Source organism: Puma concolor, chromosome A1, assembly GCF_028749965.1.
Source record: "Puma concolor isolate L17-30 chromosome A1, mPumCon1.1.hap2, whole genome shotgun sequence".
Taxonomy (NCBI): domain Eukaryota; kingdom Metazoa; phylum Chordata; class Mammalia; order Carnivora; family Felidae; genus Puma; species Puma concolor.
The window spans coordinates 153,834,553-153,843,734 of record NC_141667.1 but is presented as its reverse complement, the minus strand read 5'-3'; positions in this window follow the sequence as shown (position 1 = coordinate 153,843,734).

Below are 9,182 nucleotides of genomic sequence, written 5' to 3'. Positions count from 1 at the left end.
GACTCCACTTGGGCTCAAGTCTTGATTTCACAGTTGATAGTTCGAGTTCCGCGTCAGGCTCTGCACTGTTAGTGTGAAGTCTGCTTCTGATCCTCTGTCTTCCTCTCTCTGCCCTTCCCCCAACTCTCTCTCTCAAAATACATAAATAAACTTTAAAGAAAATAAACCTGGAAGTATTTTCAGTACTTGGAGACATCTTTGACACGTTAGCCCGCTGTTTTCCTGGGGCTGGCCACACTGAAATAAAATCCTTTTCTGTATCAACACACTTGTTTCTCTGCTGTGGATTTTGTCAGTGGACAATGGCTGAACCTGGTCTGCGGGGGACTCCCAAGCCAGATGCTCTTGCACGCTGGTGCTCTGGCTGTAGGAAGACTGCTATGAGAAGTAACCATAAAGTGAGATGTGGCAGAAAAATAAAAGTAGAATATAAAGGGACAGAACAAGGCCAGGGTGGCACCAAGCTTCAAATTTACCTTCAGAGTCAATTAGGATTGGGATATGGTAAGACCAGGTTTGTGTTTTCAGAGATGGCTCTGCTATGGTGGGGTGAAGGGGGGGAAGTGAGGTGAAGGGAGGAGGGAGTGGGGTGGATGGGGGACAGTGTGGTAAAGGGAGGGGGGTGAAGGGAGGGGTGCAGTGTGGTCAAGGGAGGGGGGAAATGTAGTGAAGGGAGGAGGACAGTGGGGTGAAGGGAGGGGGGCAGTGTGTGAAGGGAGGAAAGCAGTGTGGTGAAGGGAGGGGAGCAGCATGGTAAAGGGAGGCAGGCAGTGTGGTAAAGGGAGAGGGAGCTGTGGGGTGAAGGGAGGAGGGTAGTGTGGTGAAGGCAGGAGGGCAGTGTGGTAAAGAGAGGGGGCAGTGGAGTGAAGGGAGGGGGCAGTGTGGTGAAGGCAGGAGGGCAGTAGGATGAAGGGAGGAGGGCAGTGTGGTGAAGGGAGGGGGGCAGTGTGGTGAAGGCAGGAGGGCAGTGGGGTGAAGGGAGGAGGGCAGTGTGGTAAAGGGAGAGGGGGCTGTGGGGTGAAGGGAGGGGGGCAGTGCGGTGATGGGAGGAGGGCAGTGTGGTGAAGGGAGGGGTGCAGTGTGGTGAAGGGAGGGGTGCAGTGTGGTGAAGGGAGGAGGGCAGTGTGGTGAAGGGAGGGGAGCAGTGTGGTGAAGGGAGGGGTGCAGTGTGGTGAAGGGAGGAGGGCACTGTGGTAAAGGGAAGAGGGCAGTGTGGTGAAGGGAGGGGGGCAGTGTACTGAAGGCAGGAGGGCAGTAGGGTGAAGGGAGGAGGGCAGTTTAGTGAAGGGAGGGGAGCAGTGTGGTGAAGGGAGGAGGGCAGTGTGGTAAAGGGAGAGGGAGCTGTGGGGTGAAGGGAGGGGGCAGTGTGGTGAAGGGAGGGAAGCAGTGTCGTAAAGGGAGAGGGGGCTGTGGGGTGAAGGGAGGGGGGCAGTGTGGTTAAGGGAATGATGCAGTGGGGTGAAGGGAGAGAAGCAGTGTCGTGAAGGGAGGGAGGCAGTGTGGTTAAGAGAGGAGGGGAGTGGGGTAAAGGGAGGAGGGCAGTATGCAGAAGAGTGGCAATGTGGTAAAGGGAGAGGGGGCTGTGGGGTAAAGGGAGGGGACAGTTTTTTGATGGGAGGGGAGCAGTGTGGTTAAGGGATGGGGGCAGTGGCGTGAAGGGAATAATGCAGTGTGGTGAAGGGAAGGCAGCAGTGTGTGAAGGGAGAGGAGAATAGGGCAAAGGGAGGGGCAAAGGGGTGAAGGGAGGGGAAGTGGGTTGAAGGGAAAAGGGCCGTGGAGTGAAGGGAGGGCAGGGGGGTGAAGGGTGGAGCACAGTGGGGTGAAGGGGAGCAAATGGCAGTCAGGGTCATAGTGCAGACTGGAGATTTGGGGAGCAGACTTTCAATGTTGTCTTTCTAGCACATCTGGGATACCCTGCAAGAACCAGCCAACAGCAGTAGATGGGCAGGAGGAAGGAGATGTGAGGAGATGAGGTGTGAAGAGGAAAGAATACATCAGCACAAGTGTAGTGTGGGTCTCACTGAGTTCAGGGCAGCCACAAGGGAGCAGCTGGACAGAACATCTGGAGACTGGAGACAGCTTCAGGCTGTAGGGGAGACCCTGGAGTCATGTCCTGTTACTGTAATGGCACCTGTGAGAGCAGAGGAGGTGGCCATGGGAGAAATCATGAAAATACAAGGGAGCCTGGAAGGAGGGAGTCTAGCTAAATGTGTATCTAAAAGACAAAGAGAGGGGTGCTTGTGTGGCTAAAGAGGTTAAGCTTCCAAGTCTTGATCTCAGCTCAGGTCTTGATCTCAGGGTTGTGCGTTTGAGCCCCAGGCATTGGGCTCCACACTGGACATGAAGCCTACTTAGAATAAATGAATGAAAGAATGAGTGAATAAATAAAAGACAAAGAGAGACCATACTGATGACTAGATGTCATGTGGGATCCTGGGACTGATGACTAGACGTCATGTGGGACAGAAAAAGCACATTAGGAAAAAAGTAAGTAAGTCTGAATGATGTATGGACTTTAGCTAATAAGAATGTATTATATTGATATATTAACTGTAACAAGTGTACCACACTTGTGTAATGTTAACCTGAAAATAAGAGCCACAATGATAGACAAATGAGTGTTTATTTCAGAATCAAAAATTGCCATTCAGTGAGCACAGATTCAGGCAGAAACCCAAATAGTGTCCCACTTATAGGATAAAAGCAAGGAGTTTCTAAGAGGAAAAAGGAAGGGGGAAATTACAAGAGTCGGAGAACAGAAAAAAAAGTTTTCTATGTGTGATGACAAGCTAAGTTACACTGATAGACTACTGATTCTATCTTCAGAAAGTCCACAACCATCAGTCTTGTGATCAGGATGTCCATTACCACCCCCGCTCTCCAACTTGTCCAGCAATTGCTTAAAACACCTGATATTTTCCCAATCCAAAGATTATATCCCAGTTCATACAAAGGCAGGTAAGTGAGCTTTTCTGCAGTGGCCACTCTGGCTCTATTTTAAAATGTTTCTAGTCATGCCAGTTTGTCACATTTTCCCCTTTGATCTTGATCTTTCTCTGAAAGCATCCCTGATCAGCCTTCAGAAGGCAGTGCTGCCTGAGACTTGGTTGACCTCTTGGTGGGTGTCAAGCCAAAAGACACAGCCAGGCCAGAATGGAAAAGAAAGGTTTTGCTTGTAACAAGTAAGGAGAACATTTGGGGTATTTCTCAAAGCAATGTTTCCCTGAACAGCAAAATTGGGGAAGTTTTAAGCTGAGGGCACATACATATTCATGAAGGGGCTTACACAATGGGGAATTCAACAAGCAACTGGGGGAAAAGTCATCTTGAGGTGACAGAGTCCACGTCAGAGTCATGGGGCCAGCCAGGGTCAACATTAGTTCCCTGGCTTTCATTGCTCTGGTATTGGAGTGCTTACAGGGGTTTACATTTGCAAATAGAACTCAACAATGTGTGTCAGGTCAATCTTTACCTTTGAATCAGCACTGGGAGTTTACCACTGATTAGTTATTGTTGTCCTTTGTGTGATTAGGTTGTCCCCTGGCCTGGTAGTGGCTGCTGTTCTTATATTCCTTTGTTTCCTTGACATTAAGCAGTGATGCTAAGTCATCAAGGATTATTGCTCTTGTTTTCTTCAGGAAGACTCATTCCCAGTGTGGCATGTTTCAAGAGGAGAAAAATGATTTCCTTAGGAGCTTTAGGCCACATTTGAGCCACAAGAGTGCCAGAATGGAAAAAGGCTTTACCGTCAAGTTCCTTTAAGGCCAAATGTCTTCTGGAGTTTTTGGATCTTCCTCGTGTGAGGTGTCATAAGCCTTAGAAATCATTTCAAATTGTTGAGTAACCATTATTTGGGTGGTGTCCTTATAACATGAAACTATAGAGAGGACACAAAGTTTTACAGGGACAAGAATTCCAATAATAGTAAAAATACTGAATCCAAATAGGAGGATTGACCCAAACCAGGAAGGAATTCTTGGGGGCAGTCAGCTAAAAAGATCAAAGAACCATGGATATCATTGGACACTGCATTTAACTTTCTAGTATGTGCCTGGATTTTATCGGATTCTGTTTCTACTTTACAAGAGGAGTTAACCCATGTTAAAAACATATATATCAGGGAATCTCAGAAGATAGCAGAGTAGGAGGATCCTAAGCTCACCTTGTCCCATGGATACACCTAGATAACAGCCACATCAATGCAACTAACCCAGACAATGACACAAAGACTGGCACAACTCTCTCCACAGTTAATCCTAGACAGGAGGTCACATCTAGAAGGCTAAGAGGGGTGGAAAAATGGTCAGGAATCAAACTCCAGTGGGACACCCCAACGTGGACAAGGGAGAGGAGCAGATCCCACACCAGGCACCCCAGACCCTTGTACTGGGAAGACAAATCCTTGTAATATTTGGCTTTGAAAACCAGGCAGGGCTTAACTGCATGAGTTTTTGAAGTCAGTAGGGCATAACTACAGGTACTTTAAAATTCATCATGCTTGGTGCTAGGAGAGCTGGAGGACAATAGGAAACTGTCCTCACCCTTATAGAAAGTATAACAAACAACCTAGTGGAGAAACAGCATAGAAGCACCAGTTTGAAAAGTGCCTAGGGTATATGAGAAGGAGATGTATTTACTAATCTCAGAACTTGTGCTAGAGGGGCATGGATTTTTAAGGGATTTCTCTAAGAATAAAAGAACTTGTAGGCACCATTTCCCTCCTCCCACCCAGCCTAGATACCCAGACACTTGTAAGAACCAGCACCACACTTTCCACATAGCTCACTAACACCACATATCCCATCCCACATTATCCATTAGATTCACCCCATCCAACCTGCCCCACTCAGCAGGAGTCCTTCCAAAGCAGTACCTACTGCATCTCATTTCACAAGCAGCCCTAACAGTGGCCAGCATCATTCCAAAGTGACTCTTGCCCTGGGGAAAGGGGAAGATAACCACATATACCAGTTTGATCATAGCCCCAGAAGTGGGCTGGGATAGATATTTGACCTGATTGCCAGTCCCACCCACCAACAAAAATCTTACAAAGGACAGCACAAGAAAAGAGCCTTGTAGTTCAAGGTCACAGCAACCCTAGCAGATAGATTAGGGGCAGACATCTGTTCTGACTGTAGGTTCTGCTCATCACTAAAGGCCTCTCATAGGGCAATGCACAGAGAGAACCCTGCATTTTGATATGCCCACATATCCAGCAAAGGGGCTAAGGGAAGGCACCTGGTCTGACTCAACTATAAGCACAAGGTTGCCCCACAAGGTTGTCCTTGACAGCACAAGGACCAAACCCTGCCCACAACAGGCAAAGGGGTCATTGAAGCTAGCTGGACTAAAGGCAAACATGTCTCAACCACAACAGTAGGGCACATGCAGTTAGACATCCTTGAAGCAACTGGTTCTAGTGAACAAGGGACATTGCACTATAGGACACTACAGGACTTCATAAGTCCACTACTTTCCTAATATACAGATATACTATATCTAATCCTAATATACTACAGGACTTCTACTACAGGATATCCTAATATACTATAGGACTTCTTCATAAGTCCACTACTTTCCTAATATATAGAAATAGAGAATGAGACAAAATGAGGAGACAGAATAACATATCCCAAAAGAAAGATCAGGACAAAATAACAGAAAAAAAAAAAAAACGATAAATGAAAGGGAGATAACTATATGTCAGTAGAGAATTCAAAGTAATGAATAAAGATAAAGATAAAACTAAAGGGGGATGTCATAAAGAAGTTCACTGGACTTGAGAAAAACAAGGGAGGACATCAATGAGGCCTTCAACAAAGACATAGAAATTATAAAAACAGAACCAATCAGAAGTGAAGAACTCAATAACTGAAGTCAAAAATACCTAGAAGGAATAAATAATAGACTAAAGAAAGCAGAAGAATGGATCAGGGACCTGGAAAACAATAATGGAAGGCAATCAAGCTGAACAGCAAAAAGAAAGAATAATAAATGAGAATAGGTTAAGGGAACTCAGTGACACCATCAAGTATAAAAACATTTTCATTGTAAGGATCCCAGGAGAAGAGAGAGAAAATGGGGGCATAAAATCTATTTGAAGAAATCATACCTGAAATTTCCCTAATCTGGGGAAGGAAACACACATGCAGATTGAGGAGGCACAGAGAGCCCCCAACAAATTCAACCCAATGAGATTTACATCAGGACACAGAATAATTAAAATGTCAAAAAATAATGATAAAGAGACAAGAAAGCAGCAAGAGACAAGAAAGGAATATATATAAGGAAACCTCATAAAGCTATCAGCTGATTTTTCAGCAGAAAGTTTTCAGGCCAGAAGTGAATGGTCTGATATATTCAAAATGCTAAAAGGAAAAAAAAAAAAAAAAAAAAAACCTGCAGCCAAAGATATTCTATCCAGCAAGGTCACCATTCATAATAGAAGGAGAAATAAAGAATTTCCCAGACAAACAAAAGTTAAAGGAGTTTATCACCACTAAACCAGCCTTACAAGAAATGTTAAAGGGAATTCTGTGGAAAGAGAAGGAGTACACAAACTAATAAAAGAAAAAAGTTCACAGATAAATACAAACATAATAAAAGAAGTAATAGGTTAGTATATTTAAAAAACAGTACAGAAGATAAAGCACAAAAGCAGTAAATGGACTGTATCTATAAAAATTAGTCAATGAGGGGCACCTGACTAGCTCAGTTGGAAGACCATGCAACTCTTGATCTCAAGGTTGTGAGTTCAAGCCCCACATTGGGTGTACAGATTCCTTAAGATAAATAAATAAATAAAATGTTTAAAAAATATTAGTCAAGGAAATCACAAAAGGATGTAAAGTATGGCATAATATACGTAGTGTAGGAATGTGTAGGAAGTGTAGGAATAAAAATTTAGCACTTCTAGAATGGGTTCAAACTTAAGTGACCACCTTAATATAGACTGCTATATACATAAAATGTTATACATCAACCTAATACTAGCCACAAATCAAAAACTTGTAAAGATATACAAAAATGAAAAGAAAAGAAAAGAAAAGAAAAGAGGAGAGGAGAGGAGAGGAGAGGAGAGGAGAGGAGAGGAGAGGAGAGGAAAGGAAAGGAAAGGAAAGGAAAGGAAAGGAAAGGAAAGGAAAAAACAGAAAGGAAAATATCCAAGCATATCACCGAAGAAAGCGATCAAATGATAAGGGAAGACAGCAAGAGAAGAAACAGAGAACTACAAAAAGGATTGTAAAACAAGTAACAAGATGACAATAAGTACCTAACTACCAATAATTACTTGAGTCAAAATGGACTAAATGCCCCATTCAAAACACATAGGGTGACTGAATGGATAAAAAAGTGTAGAGAGATAGGCCTAAAGGTGCAGAGATGAGAGAATTGGAAAGCAGGGAGCTAAGACACTCCAGGAGCCGAATCATCGGCCCCTGGATCAAGCCTCTTTTATTTTTGCAAATTGTCTGATAACAGCAAGCACATACAACATTGTATTTGGCATCTTGACAGGCCCTGCACCTGCAGTGTATTCCATACTGGGTCATGAGTACATCTGGCACCAGACAAAACATTCTTATCCCTGGCCTGGTGCCGGTATGATGTCCTTCTGAAGAGAATGTGCAGTCCCCGTGGCCTTCTGTCCTGGGAATGAAACAGCGTTCAGTTCCTTCCTGCTCCATCCCTTTCCTTCAGGACATTCTTACAGTGCCTCCAGCTTCTTGTTCTCCAATGTCTCCCCCTTTTTGTTTGTATACAATGGACTGTAGGAGGACATTGCATAACCCAAATTGTCGGTTGGTTCGTTGACAGGCTCGTCGTCCCTGGCGCCAGACTGTACATGCAAAGATAAATACCCTGCATATTAATACAAACAGAATAGTAGTAGAGAAACTAAAAATCTTAACATGCTCTATAGGGTTTAATTTTCCCAATCCCTCTGATAAAATTTCTAAGATCTTAGAACTGGATAACATGTCCAGATTTGTTTTGGAAGCCTCCTATATCTCTGCTTGCAGATGTTGAATGTCCATAGACACATTAGAATGTCCAAGCAAGTGTCTCTTAACATCATTCCGTGGCAATTTAGTGTTATTAAATGGTAACAGGGTTACACTTATTGATGTAGCATTCCAATCACATTTTAAGATATTTGTCTTTGTAGGCTCACTAATTGATTTCCCAGCAGTATCACAGCCTGTTGCAGGTCTGCAATTTCACTGGACAGTCTACTGCCACTGTCCCATTGTGTCTTCCAAAGTCGGTGTGATTTCTCATGCCATTGTTGCACAAGTTGTACTGTCTGCACAGGTTGGTATAACGAGACAGCTGCAGTAGCTGTGGCAGCAGTCACAGCAATAATGCCTCTAATAGCTGCGACAAGCATTCCAACAAATCATTGGGATCAATGAAGAATTCGCCATAGAGCATGGTCCATCAGATACATTTCTGGAGAATGTTGCCATGGTTGAGACATGTGAACTGGCAGACACAGGCTGGTGCAAGCTCTAAGTAAATATAAGCTTTTGGATGACATATTAAAGGGTATAGAATTGTTAAGACAAGTATATAATGAGCAGTAAACACAGCCTATAAGGGTCTCAGAATCATTCCAAACTATGTCCTTTTAATAGTACATATGGCAAATGGACACAAGCCCGTATGTACTGGATACTATTGACCATGAAAGATAAAGTAGAAATATTGCTGGAGCTGTTTTTATAATATGTGCCCTTCCAATATGTGCTACCCTGGTGGAGGGCATCAGTTAATTTCCAAATATGCTTTTGTAATGGTCCTTGTTGTAAATGAGGACTGAGTGCAGAAAATCCCGCACTGTGCCAAACAATTGAGCCATTAGCAGTGGTGCTGATAGTATGATTATGAACACACCATCGTAGATTTTGTAATGAATTTTTAAGGCGAGCTGAGCCCCTAGGGCTCCAATCAATGACACTTCCTTAGGAAGTATTTAAAAGAACTCGCCCTATCTCCCCTATACATGCTTCCCAAGTCACCCATCCATTCCATTCTGACAATGTATGAGTAGCACAAGATGGAAGCATTGGAAGAGTGTCATTAAGATTGGAGCCAATTGGAGAATGGGCTGATAGTAAGAAAATATGTTTGTGCTGGGTCCCATTTTTAATAATAGACAGCCATGCTTGAGGCTTACT